The following is a 23,415-nucleotide window of genomic DNA, read 5'->3' as shown; positions in this document are numbered from 1 at the left end:
AAAAAATGGAGAAGGAAAGATTCAAAGTGAAAGGACTGTAGATCTGCTATGAAGATTTGCTTGGATAAGTTTTCACCTATTCCAATGGCTTTTTCATGCTATTCTGCCTCATTTTAAGCCATTATCAAAATAGTATTTGGCCTATAGAAGCAAATTGTTTCCAAGCATAGTCAAGGCCTGTTTGGAGCCTAGTATTTTGAAGTAACATTGGACACAACAGCATTATTTGACCCTTCTCTCTCAGTTGTCATGAGATTATCTGAAAAGGATATTTTAGATAATGGAAATGAGACAGGCTGGAACCTGGGGCCCTTGCTGCAGTGCTGCAAAGCTCACATGTAGACACACTTCTCCTTGAGCTACAAAATACAAAGAAACTGTAGGAGACTAAAAATCACTGAGTGCATGCACAGTTGGGGCAAATTCTGGGCCAAAAGATACAAAAAAACCAAAAAACTCAACAACCATTTCTGAAGAGCTGGGAGCAAAAACTGGGTGTCAGGAGCAAAATCAGGGTACTGCACATACCACCACCTAAAGGGAGGGCAAACTGCCTAAGCCACCCCTCCAGCCTAATGCCTGGACAGACTTCCACTTGCTCCCAACCTGGAGTGGGGTGCAGAAAGCCTGTTACTTGTTTTCATTCCCTCCTGCAGCTGGTGCAGAAGCCCCAATAAAGCCTTACCTAAATTTCTTGTCTGGCCTCTAGTCAATTTCTATTGAGTGGAGAAGGGCAAGGACTCTGGTTGGTATCAGAAAGGAGATGGGTAGTAATAACATTTGTCGGTTATTTCCAACCCTTCTGCTGGGCACATGATAGGATTATATGTCTGGTCCCCTTTGGGGCATTGGATGGGATCAACGGGCTAGTTCCTGCCAATGAGTTGTGAGAAGCAGTGAGGTGTGTCCCTTCCAGGCTGAAGTATTTAATAGCCAATGCAGCACCCATCAATCCTCTCCTTCTCTCTGGCTTGAAAGCCGGCAGCTTTGGAGGCTGTGACTATTCATCAGCCTCATTTCTTCATGACTGATCAATGATGAGCAGAACCACCTCATTCCCACTCCTCTTCTGACCAATCTCCAGTGAACAGGTAGCATGAGAGATAAAGAGACTTATTGTTGAAAGCAGCTGTTTAGGGGATTTCAGCTGTTTGTTATTGCAACATAACCTAATCTCTTGTGACGGATATAGGCTTCTTCAGCATAAAAAGCTACTTGTACACTGAAAAAGTGAATTACTAATATAAGAGTGAAAGTCCATCCTGACTACTGTCCCCAGGCATATCTTTGTAAAATACCTCTTGGATTATATGATTCATCTTGCAGTCTGGTGTGAGATCTTAGCTCCCTGGCTTTGCATCTCAGTCCCACATTTGACTTTCTGTCCCACAACTTCAGTAAAGAAACATTCTCAATGAAGACTGAACTCTTTGTCATGGAACCTCAACAAGACTTATTTAGTACTACCTCCCCAAGTACAAACTGTTTCCCTAATAAGAGCAGCTCTACTGTTCTCTGCCTGTTTAAATCCTCTCCTTTGAGTGTAACTGTTACTATCTTTCCAGAGAACAACTGGAAAATGATTATGAAACTTTAGCACATGGTTATTGTGTTCATTATCATCAAATATAGACCAACAAATAAAATACAAGAGGGCCATGCAAGGTCTAATAATGAAACATGAGAAGGACCAAGGACTGTAATGTACAACTGATGTTCTTGCACATCTGCAGAAATAGTCTTCATTGGCCATGGTGTTACAGCCAGGATCTTCTATCACAAGTGTGTAAAATTGCACCTCTAAAATAGTCACTGCATGGTGTTCATCATGGTGAGAAACTGGGAAAGCCTCAGTGGCCACCAATATGGCGCTTACTAAATTAATTGCCATGAATCCATAAACTGATATTCTGAGCAAGTGTTAAAAGGGATGGAGCAATATGTATTGACATAAATAGACAAGCATGATATATGGTTATGTAAAGAAAAACTTGAAGAACTCTATATGTGGTATGATTTCATATATGTTGCTGAATACATTTCATATTCATAAAAGTCCTGAAAAGATACTTACTAAACCAATAGCAATGGCGACATCTGTGGGGTGAGACTGCTGGAGTGGAGTAGGGAACCCCTGCACTTTTCACTGTATTCCTGGACCTCTTACAAGAATCATTTATTACTTTTATGGCAACAGTAATAACAGCTATTGTTGTGTAAGGACAACATGCCAAGATGCCACTAAATTCATGTGATAATCCTCAAAATGTGATGCCAGGAAGAAAGGTGTTTTGTTATCCTTATTCAAAGGATGAGAAACCCGAGGAACAGAGAAGTGAAGCAACTCACCCAGAGCTAGCAAATGTCAGAATCAGGATTTGAACCTAGAGAGTTTAGCTCCATATTGTCTGATCTTAATCACTAAATTATAATACAAATAAATAATTTTTAAAAACCTGTTCTTCTTTTAGGATATAGTTCAACTCTCATTTCTGTGATGCGACCTCTGATCACCTCAGGCCATTCATTCATTCATTCATTCAACAACCCTTGACTAAATACTTACAATGGTCAAAGGGTCTGTTTGGGATATTGCAGAATATATAAGTCAAATAAACCATAATTCCTGCTACTGAAGAGCTTACAGTCTAGTAGGGGAAGAGAAAGTGACTTCAGAAACTAGAATGGCAAGTGCTAAGAGACAGAGACAAGATTCTCTAAGAGCTCAGAGTAAAAGAACAGGCGCTTCCAACCTGGAAGCAGAGACAAGCCTTGAAGGCAAGAAGGATGTCGAGAAAAGGAAGTGAAGAGAGTAACAGTCAAAGCTGCAGAGATGGGGAGAGGAAGGTCTTGACATCATGCTCAGGGGTATGACTTTTGTTTAGAGAGAAATAAGACCCCATGAGAAAATCTGTAGTAGTTCAGTGATAGAATCAGAGAGCAAGTGAATGACAATAGCAAATGTTTATCAAGTGTTAGACAGATGCTAAATATTCACAGATAGTAACTTTTTGTGAAGTGATGTGAAAAGTCGCTTAGTCATGTCCAACTCTTGATGACCCCATGGACTATACAGCTCATGAAATTCTCCAGGCCAGAATACTGGAGTGGGTAGCACTTCCCTTCTCCAGGGGATCTTCCCAACCCAGGGATTGAACCCAGGTCTCCCACATTGCAGGCAGATATTTTACCAGCTGAGTCACAAGAGAAGCCCAAGAATACTGGTATGGGTAGCCTGCCCCTTCTCCAGCGGATCATCCCAACTCAGGAATCAAATCTGGGTCTCCTGCATTGCAGGCAGATTCTTTACCAACTGAGCTATCAGGGAAGCCCTAGTAATTCATTAAATCCTCAGAATAACCCTAAGAGGAGGGAAGCCCCAGTAATTCATTAAATCCTCAGAATAACCCTAAGAGGAAATTACTGACACTTTCCTATTTTTATAAAGAGCTGAAATAACTGACTAGTTGAGCTGCACAACTGGGATTTGAACCCAAACAGTCTGGGTCCAAAGTTTGCACCTTTAACCACTTTATTATACTACATTTTGTTGGAGAAATCTCTCTTGTGCCAATACTTGGGGGTAGCTTGGGGGAGGAGAGAGCCTTAAGGGGCAGGAAGGATGGTTAGGACACCATCACAATATTCCAGGCCACCACCCCAAACTCACACAAAGTGCATATTTGATCATTTATTCTATTGTCAGAATTTCTTACATGTATTAGTGTTCTCAAGTAGACAGGAAGTCACCAAAAGCATGTTTCTATGACCTATGTAACATTTAAACACACGTGCACACATATATCACGTAAAAGGGTTTGAATGAATAATTTCTAGTATTCTGTCATTCTCTGATTCTGTAGGAAGTAGATTGTGATGATAATTAGAGTAACACACTCCAATGCATGGCACTTTACCATTTTACATTTTCCTCCAGAGCACCATTCCATTTAATTCTGACCTTTAGAATGGACTCTTGAGGCAGATAGAGCAAGTACTTCTTTTTATAGAGGGAAAAATTGATCACGTGAGGTTAGGTGAACTGCCTAAAGCTGAGGAGCTCCCAAGCAATATAATCTGAACTCAAATTTTGTGGTTCTCCACGACAGAGCTCTCCTAAAAATGAAACTTAACCTTCATAGTCAACTTTGCTTCTGAGAAACTCAGTGTTTCAGAAACTGCACTCATCTCTTCTAAAGGGATAGAGAGGTAGAACTGAACCTGCTTTTAAAGCGAGCCAACCTTATCACAATTTATGGGTGCCTCAGAGCTGGAGTGATCAAGTGCTGCGCTGTAGACTCCAGTGGGGTGCTGCCACCACCCACCACATTGCTAAGGTTGAACCTTCCATTTTTATGTCACATTAATTTTGCTGCCCTGGCATTCATCCATAAATGCTTTGATGTGGATAGATTTGGGTATGAAGTCACTCTCTCTGACTCACTTCTACTTCAAAGAAACAAATTATAAATGAATCCACCTCAGATATGTCAAAACACTGAAAATCATGGGCCATTCCCTGCTAACTTTTGTAAAACACCCTCCTGGACATGATTACATGGAGTACTGTCTGTGGAAGTGTCCAGCACAGCACCAAGCACCTACCAGTGTCTGGGTAACCAGTCATTTCTGACACCGCTTGGGCCAGGCTCTGTTCTAGGTGCAGGGAATAGGGCAGCAAGCAAAGCAGGTGAGGCTTCTGTCCTCCAGGAGCCCAGCTGGGAAAGGCAGAAAATGAATGAGGAAATAAACAAGAAGGTGTGTCAGGTCCCAGAAAGAGCTATGAAGGAAATGAAACAGGTGACATGGTGGAAAGTGACGGTGAAATGACTTCAGATACTGTAGTCAGGGGAGATCTAGTGACAGGAAGTCTTTCTTTGAAGGGTCAGTCATCCAACTGGCTGCAGGAATGTCCTTTGGGCAGAGCACACATGGGCTGAGCCTGGGAGGAATAAAAGAAGGTGATGTGGCTGGAGTGTGAACAAGGGGGAGAAGCTAAGACAGCATTCTAGAAAGGAGGTAGTAGCCAGACCATGGAAAGTCTTGGTAGTCCGGAGAGAGGAGAGTGGTTGTGTTCAAGTGGGATTGGAAGTGAATGGGGTGGTTAAGTATGACTTGAACTGACCTATGTTGGGAAAAGCTGACTCTAGCTGTTGGGTGGAGCATGGAGTGAGGAGGGAAATGTGCTAGTTAGCCCTGGCTGCTACAATAAAATGCCATAGACTTAAACAATAGACATTTGTTTCTCACAGTTCTGGATGCTGGGAAGATCATGGTGACAGCAGACCTGCTTCTTGGCTTATAAATGGCCATCTTTTCTTTGTGTCCTCACATGACAGAAAGCTCTGGTCTCTCTTCCTCTTCTTATAAGGACACTAATCCCATCATGAGGGCTCCACTCTCATGACCTCATTTAAATCTAATTACCCTCCCAAGGCATTGGGGGTTAGAGCTTCAACACATGGCTTTTGGAGAGACACAAACATGCAGTTCATAGCAGGGCAGGTGGCAACAGTGAGAGGAGGTGGCAGCAGAGATCCAGGTGAGAGATGGCTGGGCCTGGACCACGGTGGATGTAACTCAGTAGAGAGATGCAGGCAGATTCACATTGCCTTTGGAGTTGAAGCCCACAGGACAGGCCTGAATGAATGCTTCCACACATACATATTTTTCCTGTCTCTCCCTTGTTATCTCCTTCATTTTTTGGCAAAAGATTATTTCCATAGTAATTCACATCTTTTTCTTTAAAGGCACAGATGATAATTACAACCAAAGCCAATTCAAATGAATTCAACAAAACTGCATTCCGAAGAGAATGCACAACTTCTCACATCAGATGTTCTTTCTGTTCATTTCAGCTCATTGCAACAATGGGTTGTGATTGGCAGTTATGAGCCAGGCACTATGATTGGTTGTGGCAGTTCCGGTGAAAAAGACAGAGGGACTTCCCTGGTGGTCCAGTGATTAAGAATTCATCTTCCAATGCAGGGGATGCAGATTCAATCCCTGGTCAAGGAACTAAGATCCTGGGTCAGGGAACTAAGCCCACGCACCGCAACTACTGAGCCCACACATTCTGGAGCCTGCGCGCTGCAGTGAAGAGCCTGCATGTTGCAACTGAGACCTGATGCAGCCAAATAAATAAATAATAAAGAAAACGAAAAGGAAAAAGACACAAAGTTAAACTTCAATGATCTCACAGTCCAAGAAAGGAGAAAGATGGGCAAGGAAACAAGATAATAAAAAGAGACAAGTGAAACACGGGTAAATGTAAGATGCAGGGCACAGAAACAATGCAGAGGGAGAAAGGAACACTCAGAGAGAGTGCAAGAGGAGAGAACTTCCCAGAGCAGGTGCCTGCTGGCCTAAGAATCAGGGAAGGACAGTTCCCTGGTGGACAAGGAGGGGTTGCAGGGCAGGTGGAACAGCATAGGCTAATACTCACAGGAGCAAAATAGCAAAGTTTGTCTGAGGAAGCATAGGCTGCTTAGAATTGCTGGAGCCAGTGTAACAACAGAGGGAGATGAGCCTGTCAACATAAGCCAGCCCCAGATCGTAAAAGGCCTCATTTACTGTAATTAACAAGCTTGTACTACATTCTGTAAGTGATGGGGAGTCAGAGGAGTGCTTCCCAGGGGGTGACACCATCGGATTTCCTTCAACTCTATGCATTTGTCAAGTGTGTCCCTTTAAGACACACCCAGATGCATGAACATTATTTGAGAGTGTTTGTGAAGGTGTGTGAATGAGAGACTTTTTAAAAACATGTGGCTCCAAGGAAATTATATAATTTGGAAAAGGCAGGGAAGGAAGAGAGGAAAAATTACAGCAGCTCAAGGAGAGCTCCTCGGCTCCCTTCCAGCCCCCGGGAAAAGTCCGACGCAGGAAAAGCAGCCCGTCTGTTTTGTCTGCAGGCGTCTGAGGCGAGCTCTGCTCCTACACAGAACAGAGCGATTCATGCAGAAGGTCGGGAAGAGAGGTGCCCATTTTCCAGGGGCTGCGATGCCAATTCCAGTTGCAGTAAGAAGGTGATGGGAGCCTGGAGGACTGGCTATGCCAAGGTACACATTTGCAGTGGGCACACCATTAAGGCATCTAGTAAAAACTCCTAATTGTGCTCAGAGGGTTTTCATGGAGCTTGGCAGCTTGGACTGGCTTGGAATGTGCGTCTCCCAGGCCTGGCTGAGCGAAGCCTCGTAGCATCTTGGAGGGTCTTGAGAGGCAGTGTGAAAAGACAGCACCAATGCAGGAAAGCAAAACTCATTTGAATTCCACTTTGATTTTCTTTTTTTTCAGATGCCACATAAAACCTGGGGAAGGGGATGTCATAAACTGAAGTCAGGAAAGGATGGCATCGCTCTGTGACACTCCTGCTATGCAGAATGAACTGGGAAGGTCAAAGTTTCAACATGGAAATATCCCCCGAGGCTTCCAAATGTTGTTGTTGGCTTTCTGGCTTGTTTGTCAAATCTGTAGGGGGGCAGCCCTCCTCTTTGTAGTGGGCAAAGAGGCAAAATGGGGCTCAGGGCATGGCTGGGAAATGAAATTGAAATTGTTCTATTTTTGGACTGAAAATGCTCAAACATTCTCTATTGTCAGCTGCTACGAAAATCTTATAAATCTGTACGGCCCAACAGGGTAGCAGCCAGCTGTGTTGTATTTGAAGTTAAACTTGCACTAGCCACATTTCAAGTGCTCAGAAGCCATAAGCAGCTGATGGCTGCTTCATTGGACAGTGCAGATGAAGGCCATTTCCATCGCAGCAGAAAGTTCTATTGGACAGTGCTCTTTTAGACACTAGCTTCTTGGTGCCCTTTGCTCAGACCATAGACTCTGAGCGCTGCTTCATATAGTGTTGTGGTAAGAATAGCAATTACATTAATAATGATGAGGATGGGCTGGTTTTGCCAGGCACTGGGCTAAAGTGTTCCATATGTGGCAGGTTAATTTAGTGAGAAGTTAATTTTTTCATCATTGCCTTCTTTCTCTCTCCCCATCCAAAAATCCAAGAAAGAAGTGACCAAGGAGAAGTTGCTGTTGAAGAACCAAGAATCAAAGTCAGCTGAATATAACATATCTCCTTCTCTTTGGCAAAAAAAAAAGCTAAACTCATGGAGGAGATAGTGTTGGATCTCATGGCTAGGGAGAGCAGCAAGGGGAGGAAGAAGCAGGAGAGGAGGAGAATGGAGCAAGTCCCCCAGACTAAAAGGAGGGCAAAGGTCAGAAAGTCCTTTGGCAATGGAAACCAAACCCCACTCCTTGGAACTGTGCTGCTGCTAAGGCTCCCAGAGAGGAATGGTCATCTGTCCTGGGAAGGCTGGACTCAGGCCCTAGGTTCCCAGCCCTTGCAAAGATTTCTACACCCCAAACATGACACGGAAGCCCTGGAATCACTGAACTTTAAAGGATCACCAGCTGGGCCACCACTAGTCCATGTGGTGAAATGAAAGTCACTCAGTTGTGTCTGACTCTTTGTGACCCCGTGAACTATACAGTCCATGGAATTCTCCAGGCCAGAATACTGGAGAGGTTTGCTATTCCCTTCTCCAGTGGATCTTCCCAACCCAGGAATTGAACAAGGGTCTCCTGCATTGCAGGTGGATTCTTTACCAACTGAGCTATCAGGGAAGCTTTATGTGCCTCTGTGTTAATTAGAGAAAGGCAATCTTCTTCCTCATATAAAATAAAGTTACTATTTTACTGATATGGGCTGAATTGTGACCATCCCCTCCCCACACCAAATTTGTATGTTGAAGCCATAACCCCTAGTACTTCAGAAAGTGACTGTATTTGGAGATGGGTTTCTAAGGAGATGATTAAGTTCAAATGAGGCTTCAGGGTGGGCCCTAATCCAATCTGACCAATGTCCTTAGAGGAAGAGGAAATTTGGACACACGGAGAGACCACAGAAACCCACATGCACAAAAAGACCATAGGAGGCCGCATGAGCAGAGAGATCATGGCAGGAAGCAACAACGGGATGGCCATTTGCAAGCCAGAGGGAGAGAAACCACAGAGGCAACCAGTCCTGCCAGCACTTTGATCTTGGACTTCCAGCCTCCAGAATTGTGAGAAAATAAATTCCTGTTGTGTAAGCCACCCAGCCTGGGCTACTTTGTTATGGCCCCAGGAGATGAATACAGTTCTCATGCTGTCTGACCAACTCTCCCTGGTTAGTCTTTGTGGAGCCTGTGCCGAAGGGGTCCTGACAGTGAGCTCACTCCTGTTCACACACACGCTGTACATGTGGACAGGTGAAGAAAGCCTGTCGAGTGTAGAGGGAGGGGAGAATAGGAACAGGGTCTCTGAGGCCTGTGGTCAGGAGGAAGCAGCAGCTGCTGGCATGAGGTGGGGCAGGGCACGGTCCCACGTGCCAGTGAGTGTGCATGTTTGTGATCTACAGGATGTGTGCAGAGCTCAGCGGACCTTGCTGTTCCAAGACTCAGGTACAGGCCTGGACTCTACACACCCACCCTCACAGTCTCACAAACTTAAGTATAGATCTCTGTTGTGAACAGAACCTCTTTAGAAGGAGACGCGACCTGCATGACCCTTAGGAGAGAAATGCCATGGCATTTCCTGCCGACCCAGTGGAATGGGAGATTGGAGGCAAATTTAATTCTTTTCAACGAAAATACATTACATGACCATTCTTGCACATATAGGTTTGTGAAATGAGATTCCTGTTTCACATATGAGGCTGAAGCAGGAGCTGTCTACAGGAAGCCTGGCAGGCAAGGAGCCTAGGGAATAAGTACCCCAACCCTACTCTCCATCCTCTGCCCTTCGCTGTGAGAGTTGGTGTAGCTGAGCCCAACCAGAAGCACAGAGCAGGATAAGGATGAAGAGTGAAACTAGACCAAACAGGGAAATCCAGCCTACATTTTTAAGTATGTGTCAGTTTATCTAGGTGGCCAGAGATTTGCCAGAGGTCAGGTGAGTCGCTCAGTTGTGTGCAACTCTGCGACCCCATGGACTGCAGTACACCAGGCTTCCCTGTCCGTCACCAACTCCCAGGGCTTACTCAAGCTAGTGTCCATCAAGTTGGTGATCCAACCATCTCATCCTCACCAGAGGTAGGCCCCATTATTATTCACATTTTATAAATACAGAAGCTTAGGCTTGGGGAGGAGTTTAAATGATTTGTCCCATGAGATTCTAGAATGTACGCTCCACAAAGGCAGTGACCTTGTTTGTCTTGTATCCCATTATACCCCCAGGGCCTAAAAATGTGCCTGGAACATAGTAGATGCTCATTGTGTGTTTGTTGAATGGCTAAAAGAGTGAACTCCTCTAAGATTCCATAAGTACCACGTGGTAGAGCAGGATTTAAACCTAGACTCCCTGAGGGCAAAGCTCACAGATCTAAGGATCACATCAACGTTCCTCAACCAAGGTCTGTAGGTCCCTATAGGTCTAAGAGTTTGCCCTGATGATTCTAAAATTTTGTGCTTTAGGGACTTCCCTGAGATGGGAGCATGGGTTTGATTCCTGGTCAGGGAACTAGGTTGCACATGCCATAACTAAGGGTTCACACGCTGCAACTAAGACCTGGTGCGGCCAAATAAATATTTTACAAAATTTTAAGGATAAATAAAAAATTAAAATAAAAAATTGCGATTTTTGTGTACTAATATCAAATGTCGTCTTAAAGATTTAATATGAACATATTCTGGGTCACCGATCCCATATACAGGGACTATTTTCCCAAGTCTGTGTGTTTGTCGTCATCTCGGCAGAAAGCAGTAGCACTGTAATTACCTTGGGTTAATGAGAAAGGAGCATGGATGGACCTAATTCCTGAGTGATACCTTGAAAACCAAGTGACATCAAGGAACACTGTACAAACAAGAAAAGTGGGGGCGGGGCCCACACAAAAGACCTGGCACCGAGAAGTCAGAGCCATAGTCTCCTCGTGTTCAATAATTTATGCTAATGCAAATACCATCTCTCATGCTAATATTGCTATTCTGAATTATACTGATTGTGTAAGTTTGGGCTCTTATATTCAGTTTGGTTTTATAGTTGCATAGGAGATTAGATATAATTTTATGCTTCTATAGTTTGGGATAAAACACAATTGAAATCAACCTATAATGGTTTTTTTACTTTAAAATATGCCCAGGCATTAGTCAAGTATAGGAAATGCTTGTACTATAAATATGCTACAAACTCTGGAATGAACAGCTTACAGGAGGAACCCAATAGAGGCAACACAGACATAAGTACAGATGTGTCTAGGGGGGAAGGAAACTCTTGATTTTCCTCTTCCAAAGCTGGAAATAGTTATTACTTATTGAGCTCCTATTAGTCACTGTACTGAGGTTTTACATGTGCTATGGACAGAATCATGTCCCTCCAGAATCCCATGTTAAACCCTTAACCACAGTGTGCTCCTGTTTGGAGATGGGGCCTTTGAGAGGTAATTAGGTTTAGACGAGGTGCTGAGGGTGGGGTCCTCATAGGATTGAAAAGTGAAAGTGAAAGTCGTTCAGTCATGTCCAATTCTTTGCCACTCAGTCCATGGAATTCTCCAGGCCAGAATCCTGGGGTGGGTTGCCATTCCCTTCTCCAAAGGATCTTCCCAACCCAGGGATCAAACCCAGGTCTCCTGCATTGCAGGCAGATTCTTTACCAGCTGAGCCACAAGGGAAGCCCCTATTATGGGATTATTAAGAGTTGGACACGACTGAGCAACTTCACTTTCACTTTTCACTTTCATGCATTGGAGAAGGAAATGGCAACCCACCCCAGTGTTCTTGCCTGGAGAATCCCAGGGACAGGGAACCTGGTGGGCTGCCGTCTAAGGGGTCGCACAGAATCTAACACGACTGAAGTGACTTAGCAGCAGCAGCAGCAGCAACCTTATAAGAAGACACAGCGGAGATCTGGCTCCCACTCTCTCTCTTAGCCATGTGATGACACAGCAAGAAGGTAGCCTCCCACAAGCCAAGAAAAGGAACCTGAGCTGAATCTGCGAGAGACTTCCCTGATGGTCCACTGGTTAAAAGTCCAGCTTGCAATGCAGGGGAAGAGGATTTGATTCCTGGTCAGGGAACTAGGATCTCACATGCCTCAGAGCAACGAAGCCTGTGCACCCCAACTACTGAAGCCCGCATGCTCTGAAGCCCATGAGCCACAATTAGCGAGAGGCTGCATGCTGCAACTGCTGACGCCAGCATGGCACAATGAATATTCCTTGTGCCACAACTAAGATCCAATGCAGCAAAGTAAGTTTGAAGAAAAAAAAAAGAATTGAATCTGCCAGTACTTTGATCTTGGAATTCCCAGACTCCAAAGATGTGAGGAATAAATGTTGGTTAAACCACTCTGTGAGTATTTTGTTATAACAGCCAGAACTAATATAACATGTGTTATCTCAAATCTTCCTAACAATTTTGCAATGTAATAACTTTCCCATTTCACAGATGAGAAATCTGAGGCTCAGGGAGTGTGTAATTTGTCCAAGCCTTACAACTACAAAAAGGAAAATAAGGATTAATTTGTAAAATTTTGTGAATAAAGATTAATAGATTTTTAAAGATTCTCTACCTTCTAAGTCTTTTTTAATATGTGACAAGCATTATTCCTACCATTTACAGTGAATCTCATACTGTTAATACTGATAGAAACACTTCCTAGTTCCGTGTGATACTTTCTAACGTTTTTCAGCTTTATACTGATCTGTAGATCATTTATTGCTAACACAGATGTCAACTAGGTTAAACCTGACTGCTCAGCTCTAATTACTTTAAATTTTGAGCATCTTTGAACTTAACTTCTCTTCTCACTTGAAAACATTCCATGGGAGCAGGAAACTGCTGTATGTCTTCTATACTCAAACGGCTAAAGCTTAGATGAAAGAGCTGGGGCTGTTCTCACTACTCTAACCCTCTGTAGTGAGTCTCCACATCACCAGCAGCACCCAAGCTGATCAACAGCATTACAGGCAACCTCACAGACAGAAGGTATTAATGAATGATACCATCCCTGGTGGCTCAGACAGTAAAGAATCTGCCTGCAGTGCAGGAGACCTGGATTTGATCCCTGGGTTGGGAAGATCCCCTGGAGAAGAGAATGGCAACCCATTCTGGTATTCTTGCCTGAAGAATTCCATGGACAGAGGAGCCTGACAGACTACTGTCCATGAGGTCTCAAAGAGTTGGATATGACTGAGCAGCTAACACTTTCATTTCACTTTCACAATCCTTTATAGGTGATTATCTTCAATGTAAAGATGAGAAATCTGAATCTCAAAAGGTGAAATGCTTTGATGAGGTGTTGAACCTAAATCACTTCAGTTGTGTCTGACTCTGTGCAACGCTATAGACTGTAGCCCACCAAGCTCCTCTGTCCATGGGATTCTCCAGGCAAGAATACTAGAGTGGGTATTAACACTTTTCACACTTTTCACATAATGCTTAACACAATGAGTACACAGAAAGTACTCAACATATACAAACTATAATTATTATTATTTACTACTAAATTATTCAGCATTTAGATTAGTGCCTGACACCTAGTACACCCTTCAATTACTTATTGGATGAATTAAGTAAATAAGTATTTTAACAGAAGATTCCAAAGATAATATTGTGAAGAGGGAACTCTTAAAACATTTTTACTTTAAAAAGTAAAAAAATATCTCCCTGTGACAGGGACACCTCACCTTGAATTTACAACATTTCTAGATGTTTTAAAAGATTTAGAAAAATTAATTTTGAATCACTTTGGCTTTTTAATATAACTTCACATCAGTGGTTAGCACAATCGGATGGCATACAATAGGCAGCAACTACACACTTGTTCAGTTCAGTTCAGTTCAGTCGCTCAGTCGTGTCCGACTCTTTGCGACCCCATGAATCGCAGCACGCCAGGCCTCCCTGTCCATCACCAACTCCTGGAGTTCACTCAGACTCATGTCCATCGAGTCAGTGATGCCATCCAGCCATCTCATCCTCTGTCGTCCCCTTCTCCTCCTGCCCCCAATCCCTCCCAGCATCAGAGTCTTTTCCAATGAGTCAACTCTTTGCATGAGGTGGCCAAAGTACTGGAGTTTCAGCTTTAGCATCATTCCTTCCAAGGACATCCCAGGGCTGATCTCCTTCAGAATGGACTGGTTGGATCTCCTTGCAGTCCAAGGGACTCTCAAGAGTCTTCTCCAACACCACAGTTCAAAAGCATCAATTCTTCAGCGCTCAGCCTTCTTCACAGTCCAACTCTCACATCCATACATGACCACAGGAAAAACCATAGCCTTGACTAGACGGACCTTTGTTGGCAAAGTAATGTCTCTGCTTTTGAATATGCTATCTGGGTTGGCCATAACTTTCCTTCCAAGGAGTAAGTGTCCTTTAATTTCATGGCTGCAGTCACCACCTGTGGTGATTTTGGAGCCCAAAAAAAATAAAATCTGACACTGTTTCCACTGTTTCCCCATCTATTTCCCATGAAGTGGCGGGACCGGATGCCATGATCTTCTTTTTCTGAATGTTGAGCTTTAAGCCAACTTTTTCACTCTTCATTTTCACTTTCATCAAGAGGCTTTTTAGTTCCTCTTCACTTTCTGCCATAAGGGTGGTGTCATCTGCATATCTGAGGTTATTGAGATTTCTCCTGGCAATCTTGATTCCAGCTTGTGCTTCCTCTAGCCCAGCGTTTCTCATGATGTACTCTGCATAGAAGTTAAATAAGCAGGGTGACAATATAGAGCCTTGACGTACTCCTTTTCCTATTTGAAACCAGTCTGTTGTTCCATGTCCAGTTCTAACTGTTGCTTCCTGACCTGCATACAGATTTCTGATGATAAATACAATATTTTGCATCTGTTTTGGGCAAGAACAGAGGAGAGGAGAGGATCACAGTTTCTAGAAAATAATTTTTGCAAAGACTTGGTGACAAGGACTCGGAGGGCTGGTCTTCACATGACTGATACTGCTTAAATGTTTCTTGTTGAGCATCAGTCCTTGTATGAGTAGCGGTAAACTTTATCCTGAGAATGGAATTTCAGAGACTTTTTTACTCCTTTCCTAGATCCAGGACTTCTGCTTTTTCTGCAGTAATTTGAAAATCAGAAGAGTGAAAGTTGAGGTGGTTCTACCCAGGCAAGCGGTACAAGACTGGGCGTGCAGGATGTCTGCACAGCACTGTGTGTCCACCTACCCAGAAAGCTCTTAATTTGCAGCTTCTGTGATTCAGAGGAGATGGTAACTTTGGGCAGCCAGCCATCATAGGTGTAAAGTGCCCAGCAGCAGGCTGAGAGTGTGCAAGCAACTTTTCCAACCTCAAGACTTACGGCTGCTCAGGGAGGTTTTGTTCTGTGGAATGCTATTTCTCTCTTTACAGTCAACCCCACATCTCTTATTATTAGACACTTTTGACTTTCATGAATTTATTTAGAAAATCACATTCTCAGAGTCATCAGAAGTTGCTCTTTCTAGCATGGATTTTACTCTCCCTTCCTCCCCCATGGGGAATTTTCCCTGAGACAGGTTTGGAAAAAAAAAAAAAAACACTCTTAGAGTCTTTTCAACACATGGACGACTGTTCACAAGGCACAATTGTTTGTCTTCAACTTGGAATTCATCTCCATTGAGCCAGGAACAAAATCAAGGCGACAGAGGCTTTAAAATTCCGACAGGAAGTTCTGCCCTTTTGACCTGGGAAACCAAGAGGAAGGTGAGGAGGAAGACGATAAAGAAGAATCCCAGGGGCGTCTGATATCTGTATCTCATATATACCTTCCATGTTTTGCCAACAAAAATTCTTAAGGAAGAGGAGGTCTTTTTAAAGACTGCTGATGAACACCCTCTGATTCAGAAGACACCCCCGTAGGTCTGATCTGGGCAGGCTTCTCGTCATAAAATCCTTTTTTGCACAGATACTACTAAGGCAAGTAGCTGGAAGAGAGAGAGATGGGGATGGGGGAAGCAACTGTGAAGAGAGTTGTGTCCTCCACCTTCCAATGGAGATGTCCTTTCCACACTCACATCCTCTACTTCCCACCTATTTTCTCCCCCTTCCACCCAAATGTTCACATCTTTCCCCCTCCTTCCTGTGTGGTTGCTCCTGCCCCTGGTCTATTTCTGGCTCGCTCCTGCAATTCTTGTTGCTTCCTTCCTCCTTCCTCTGCTCTCCCTCAGCCATCGCTCCCAATCATTTCTCTTTTTAAACCCACATTTGTCCCCACTTCTTTCATTTCTACCCTTTATTCTTAGGATTTTCTACCAAAGCACCTCCTCCCCATGGGTAGTATCAGTGGCTACTTTACAAAATGGTGGTTTAGCTGACTCTGGGGGTTACACCTCTAGGTAAATGTTTCTAACTAAGCTAAAACTAAATTCATCATAACCACCCCGAATTCCTCTCACTCCCGCTTGTGACTTCTCTGGCCCTCTTCTTCCTCCTCTGCCTGGATCCGCTCAGACTAGATCCCTCCCTCTCTTCTTCCCCCCAAGGCCTATTGATATCTCTGTAAGGTCTTGCAAATGTTTTTCCTTTCTCTCTGTTCCCACTGCCTTACTTCAAGACTTCACCTGAACTGTTTTCATCCTTCCTAATCCTGTGCTAGTACCTTCCTCCCCTTTCTCATCAGACCTGATTCTCTAAAACCCAGATCTGATTTCACCATTTCCCTTACTTAAAAGTGTTCTGTGTCTCCCTATTCCTAAGGGCAAGTCAGCCCTACACCATCGGGCTCCAACTTACTCTTCAAGCCGCGTGTCTCACCACGGGTCCTCCATCGCCATGCACTGAATACAAAATTCTTTGTGTTAAGATGTTTTGTTCCATGATCGAGGCAGCTGCGGTTCACACTCAGGGCTCCAGACTGAAAGTACAATGACTCCTGACCCAGAGAAGTGCTGAGGCATGGTTGCCCTGAGTGATCGATCTGGGTCCTAGCCTAGGTTTCCTCATGAATACTGTGAGGTCAAGATGGCTTCAAAACTACCCTCAGTATTAAAGATGATGGGTAAGATCCACAGACTCTTGCAGCCAGACTTCATGGGCTGTGGTACTTTACTGAGTTATCCAGGTACTAACTCTCAGTGCTGACCACCTGAAGCCATCACCTCATTCAGAGATAAGATCAGACCCTGGGAGAACTGATTCATACTCCCCAGACTCAGACAAGTCAGATTTGTCCCAGAAAGCTTCTTTATGAATATGTAGTAGCAAGAAGACCTCCATCTGCTCTCCAGAACACCTTTTCCCTACATTAATGGTATATGTGTATTAATATACTACCTAGATTTTTTTTCTTAGTAAGTTAAGTTAGTTATCAAAATTTGATTTGATACCCAAAAAGATGATTTGGGTATATGGATTCAGAGAAAGAAGGGCTTGTGATCCATAGGCTGATATTTCCTGTCTATGTTAGTGCTAAGTCACTTGAGTCATGTTCTACTCTTTGTGACCCCTTGGACTGTAGCCAGGGGACAAGAATACTAGACTGGGTTGCCATGCCCTCCTCCAGGGATCTTCTCGACCTAGGGATAGAACTGCATCTCTTATGTCTCCTGCATTGGCAGGCAGGTTCTTTACCAGTAGCATCACCTGTGATAGGGTCTCATGAATTCCCTTTGGTTCCATGTGTCTGTCAGAAATGTTCGACAGCAAGCAACTAAAACTGACCCTGGTTACACAGAGCAAGAAAGAAGGGTTATTTGGAGGCTCGTGGGCAGCTCATGGAAGTTTTCCCTGACCATCCTATCTGTAGTGACCTCTTCTGTTGATCTCTAATACACCAACACCCTATCTCTTTCATAGGACTTGTCTAGTGGGTAATGATCTTCTTTACTGTTCTGTCATCAGTCTCCCTTATGAGACTGCTCATTCCATGACAGCAGGGACATTGTCATTCTTGTTTGTACTCCAGACCCTAGAACAGGGCCCAGCACACACAGTATGCACACCAATATTTGTGGGATCAATCATTGAGTAGAGGGCTTCCCTGGTGGTCCAGTGGTTAAGAATCTGCCTTGCAATGCAGGCCACACAGATTCAATCCCTGACATGGGAAGATCTCATTTGTCATGGGGCAACTAAGCCCATGTGCCACAAATACTGAGTCCGAGCACCTTGAGCCCATGCTCTGCAACAAGAGAAGCCATCACAACAAGAAGCCCACGCACTGCAACTAGAGAAAGCCCACACATGGCAGCGAAGATCCAGTGTAGCAACCCCCTCCAAAAAATAATCAATCAGTAGAAAGGAGGAGCTGAAAAATTAAGCCCTGGGAATGGGTGACAGGAGACAGGGATGACCAGTAGCAGGAACTTCTGAACCCTCTTTGTAGGCGTTGCCATAGGATGACTTAATTCCAACTATATTTGTCCCTCTGTGTTTCTGCTCCAGGTTCCCAAGCCGAGGATGGAGGATTCAACCAGTTCAAATGAAGATCACAGGCCCACTGGAGGGGCTGTGATGTTGGAGTCTTGGGGTTGTGATCCCCCAAGACATGGATAGCCGGTAGACATCCAACGCAGAGTGATCACTCTTCTAAGAGACTTCTCAGTTGGATATAGCAATTCTTTTTCCTAGAGATACCTATATAGAAGCTTGTTTGCCTGCTGTCACTTTGCTTATCTCCATGGGTTCCAGCCAAGTGGGTCTCATCCACTCAACATTCTCACCTGCTTAATACAGGTAGACACACTCACTCTGCAGACCAGATCTATATACTCTCTGCCTGGCATAACCCAGCACATCTTTTTGTACATTTGTTTCTTATTTTCTAGCTCATGAATAAAACATACAGCTACTTTACATTTGAGAAATGTGTGTGCTTTCACTTAACCCAAATTCTTCATTTTCTGTAAGCCCACATTTGGATTACTTTGTTGTGGCTAATACTGTTGTCTACCCAACAGCCACTCAGGGCTGCAATTCACTCAGCCTGAGGGATGAATCACAACCGAAGCCTCTTGCTCCCTTGCCTGTGATAGGACTGAAGATGACATGTAACCTAAATCTGAGCTATGAAAAATAACGCAAAGTTTACTGGGAACTTCAGGAATGATTTTCCTCCCTGATGAGTCGCATGAAGAAAAAGGTTTGTCGTACTTTCTCTTTCTTCCTTCCTTCCTTCTTGATGGGAATGCTATCATAAAGGGATATGATACTTGGAGCAATGGCAGCCGTCTTACAAATATGAGGTGATAAATGTAAGGGTGTCATGCAGAAGATGGCTGAGTAGGACAATGTAAAGGCCTGGTTCCTTGACTGATTTCATTCTTGAAATACAGAAATCAACCCTAGATTTCTTAAGTAAATAATAGATATACACATGGTTTTAACTATTGTTGGGCTCTTTTTGCAAATTGCAGTCAAAAGCATTCCTACCTGATAGACCTATGACAAACAACTTCTTCTTGATCTTAACTTTTACTCCTTGGATTTGCCAAGGAGTAAATGTTAGAGATGCTTCTATTTCTTAGTAAGTAATAGAGGTTCTACTGAGCATTGATGTGAAAGTATGTCTAAGGAAAAGCCTAAAAATGCACTGTATTCTGTTAGAAACCCTCTTTACTATACATGTCTACTTCTTATAAGATGAACAATATGAGTATTTACTTAAAAATACAGTGGCTATTCAAATAGATAGTTCATATACAAATATATGTTATCTAATTTTTGTTCAATTTCACATTACAAATTAATAGACAGCAATCTGATATGATTTTAGGATTTCTATACAGAAGGGACTTAAACGTGCCAATTAAATGGGAAGTAGGGATGAGGTCTTGAAACTGCATTTGCATTGCACCTTTAAGGCTGAGAAGCGGCGACTGTCCATATCATAGACTAGGAGGGGCCAAGGCAGCCCCAGGCACCTCCATACCTTGTCATTACTATACCTTCTATCCTTAAAACCAATCACCTAAGGATTTCAACTTTCCTCTTAGAAGTCGAGGTAGAAGTTTTGATAGTTTTACAGCATGGGCCTCCAAGAGAGAAAACTTGAAGGAATAATGTGACTTTATGTCTGCATTGTCATCAAAGCTGTCTTAACCTCTTTACCTTCTGACACTGGATGGATGATCACTAGCATTTCACATAAAAAGAGATTCAGGGGACTTCCCTTGGAGGTCCAGTGGTTAAGACTTTGCCTCACAATGCAGGGGACGTGGGTTCAATCCCTGGTCGGGGAACTGAGATCCTGCATGCCATGGAGAAACCAAGCCCGCATGCCACAACTACTGAAGGTCGAGCACTCCGGAGCCTTCATGCCACAACTAGAGAGTCTGTGTGCCACAACGAAAGATCCTACATGCTGCAAGAAAGGCCCAGTGCAGACAAATAGTAAATAAATATTAAAGAGAGAGAGAATCAGGCTCTGGGGGCTCAAGTGACTGCTCAAAACACACAATTAACTAACAGAACCAGTTCTACAACCTTGATCTTCTGATCATCACTCTTCCCCTTGCACCAAGTTGTTCTCATTTTAAGGAAGGGGTCTTTAGGATCTAGAACAGCGTGGCTAAAAAGAAATGCTCTTGGTCCATTAAAAGGAGGCTTTCTAAGAGCATACCTTTTCCTACCAGAAAAGAGGAACAGAAAATGAGAGGGTCTGGGGAGAGAAACAGGTCATCCAATCACTCAGTGAATCTGGAAGGTGGCTACCCACTGAACACCCAGCTCCATATTATTACTAAGCATTTCTCCAGAGTACTAACTACGTTCTGTACTGATTTGGCTGAAATGATATTGACCAGCCTCAACTAGGACAAGCATGCCAGGAGGAACTTTAGATATTTGAGCAGAAAGGAGAAGGAGTGCGCATGACCCACAAGACTCCCTGTACAAGTGATTTGGAGGAACGTTTTCAATTTTCTACAGGAGTGTGATCTGAGAGCAGGGGACTGTATCCTTAGTAAAGGGAGAGTGTCTTTGGGAACAGGCTGGAGGGCCAAGGGAGCAGAGGGTTTAAGTCAAAGACAGCCTGGGTTTTCCAAGCCTGAAGGGAAATCAAGCCCCTGTAGAGACATGGTAAGTTAGAAGAGAGCCAGAATGGAGCCAAGGGAAAAGAAAGCAAGAGGAAAACTCATGTTGACAGATGGACCGACTGAAAAGGGTCATACATAAATGTGAAGAGAAGGAGCTTCTGACTTCTCAGCTCAGGACCAGGGTAATGATGTCATCAGCACAAGTGAGACACAGTGGCCTGGCAAACATGCCAAGAATGTGGGCCGGAGGGGCCTGGGTTATTCCAGGTTGCCATGATTTTTAGCCAAAAGTAACAGAGCCAGGCAGGGGAAGCAGGAGGCCTTATGCCTCAAGGATGTCCGTGTATACCCTGAGGTCCAGGACAAAGGAGTCTTGTTCACTCCCTTACTATACAGTGAGTAGGGCTAGCAGTAGAGTGTAGCCCTTAAAGGCATAAACTATGGAATCAGACAGAACTGGAGTTCAAATCCTGGCTCTGCCATTTGCTATCTGTGTGCCTTTGGCAGAGTTACTTAACTTCTCTGTACTTCACAGTCTTCATCTGTGGCCCAATCAGAGCACCTTATTGATAAGGTGGTGTGAGAATTAAATATATATTCTGAAAGCGGCTAATATAGTGCTTGACACATAGTAAGAACTCAATTTTTTTTTTTTAACTGTACTGTGTGGCATTGTAGTTCCCTGACCAGGGATTGAAGCCTGGCCCTCCACAATGAAGCGTGGAGTCCTAACCACTGGGTCACCAGGGAAGCCTCAGAAAGAACTCAGTCTTAACCCATTATTTTTCATAATAAAATATATATTGAGGAAAACCCTTGTGGCTCAGCTGGTAAAGAATCCACCTGTGATGTAGGAAACCTGGGTTGGGAAGATCCCCTGGAGAAGGAAAAGGCTATCCACACCAGTATTCTGGCCTGAAGAATTCCATGGGCTGTATAGTCCATGGGGTCTCAACTTTCACTTTCACTTTCATTGAGAAAAACAGTGAAGGGATAAAAGCAGGAGAGTGGTAAACACAGATTCTACACATGTAATAAAAATGCATTCAATAAACATATGGGGAAGAAGTAAAGCCTAAGAATAGGCTCTGGACCATCAGTGACCAAGATGAAAGAAGATGGCGATCCAATAACCAAGAAAACTTTTGGTTTGTTTTAGTTTAGGAACAGGCAAGAAGTTTTGAACCCCCAAAATTATCAGCTGGAAAAAAAAATACTGCACAACACAGATTTTCAAATAAGTGCTCACATGTGGAGATAATTTCTTCTTTATAAAAACAACAATTGTAACATTTTTAATATTAATACCACTGTACTGCTTCCAACTGTATGAGCACGGGCAAGTTATTAGCTTTCCTCACCTTCTTTTACTTCTCAATAATAAAACGGGGGATAATAACAGTACTGCCTTCAGAAGGCTGTAGTGAGGGTCAAACCCATTAACACGTGCAAAGTTTTTAAAAAGCGGTAACAGGGACTTCCCTGGTGGTCCAGTGGTCAAGACTTGGCATTTCCGCTGCAGGGGGTGTGCGTTCGATCCCTGGTTGGGGAACTAACACCTGTCATGCCAGGCAGTGTGGCTAAGAAATAGTAAAATTAAGAGATAAACTCTATGATACTTAAAAAAAAAAGCAATGCCAGACCCATTTCTACTATACTACAAAAGCAATCTCTGTGAATTGTACAAACATACCATTCACCTACCACCCTACTCTCCAATAAAAGCCACATTTAATATTTCATTTATATTCTTCCAACCTTTTTCCATGCACATATCATCTAAATATTCATGTGTTTCTTACAAAATGGACCATTCTGTAATGTTCTCTTAGGATTTGCTTTTCCACCTAGCCACATATGGCAAAGATCTTTCCATGTCAGCCCCCACCAACCTTGGGGAACATGGCCATCCTCCTTGGTGATTTATCCTGGGTCTCAGCAGAGTCAGTCCTGGTTTCAGCTGTTTGTTTACATTTCCTGCTTTTTCTCACCCTCCCAGCTGTTCCTGGTCCCTCTGCTGGCTCACCTGCTGCTGCCTTCCTGGTTCTCCATCCTCCAGGTGCCCATCCTCCACCCCGTACAATGTAATACAGCTAAGCTACTCCAAAGGAAATCAACCCTGAATATTCATCGGAAGGACTGATGCTGAGGCTGAAGCTCCAATACTTTGACCACCTGATGAGAAGAGCCGACTCACTAGAAAAGACTCCGATGCTGGGAAAGACTGAAGGCAGGAGGAGAAGGGGACCATAGAGGATGAGATGGTTGGATGATGGCATCACTGACTCAATGGATGTGAGCTTGAGCAAACTCTGGGAGATTGTGACAGACAGGGAAGCTGGCATGCTGCAGTTCATGTGGTCACCAAGAGTTGGACACGGCTGACAACAACAACCCAAAAGGAGGGCTTGCGCAGGGAAGTTTTACTTCTTTTTATTGCTAACCTCTCAGTTTTCCAACATGCCAC

Source organism: Bos javanicus, chromosome 5 (genome assembly GCF_032452875.1).
Source record: "Bos javanicus breed banteng chromosome 5, ARS-OSU_banteng_1.0, whole genome shotgun sequence".
Classification (NCBI taxonomy): Eukaryota; Metazoa; Chordata; class Mammalia; order Artiodactyla; family Bovidae; genus Bos; species Bos javanicus.
The sequence above is the reverse complement of the archived record's forward strand: the minus strand, read 5'-3'. Positions refer to the sequence as shown.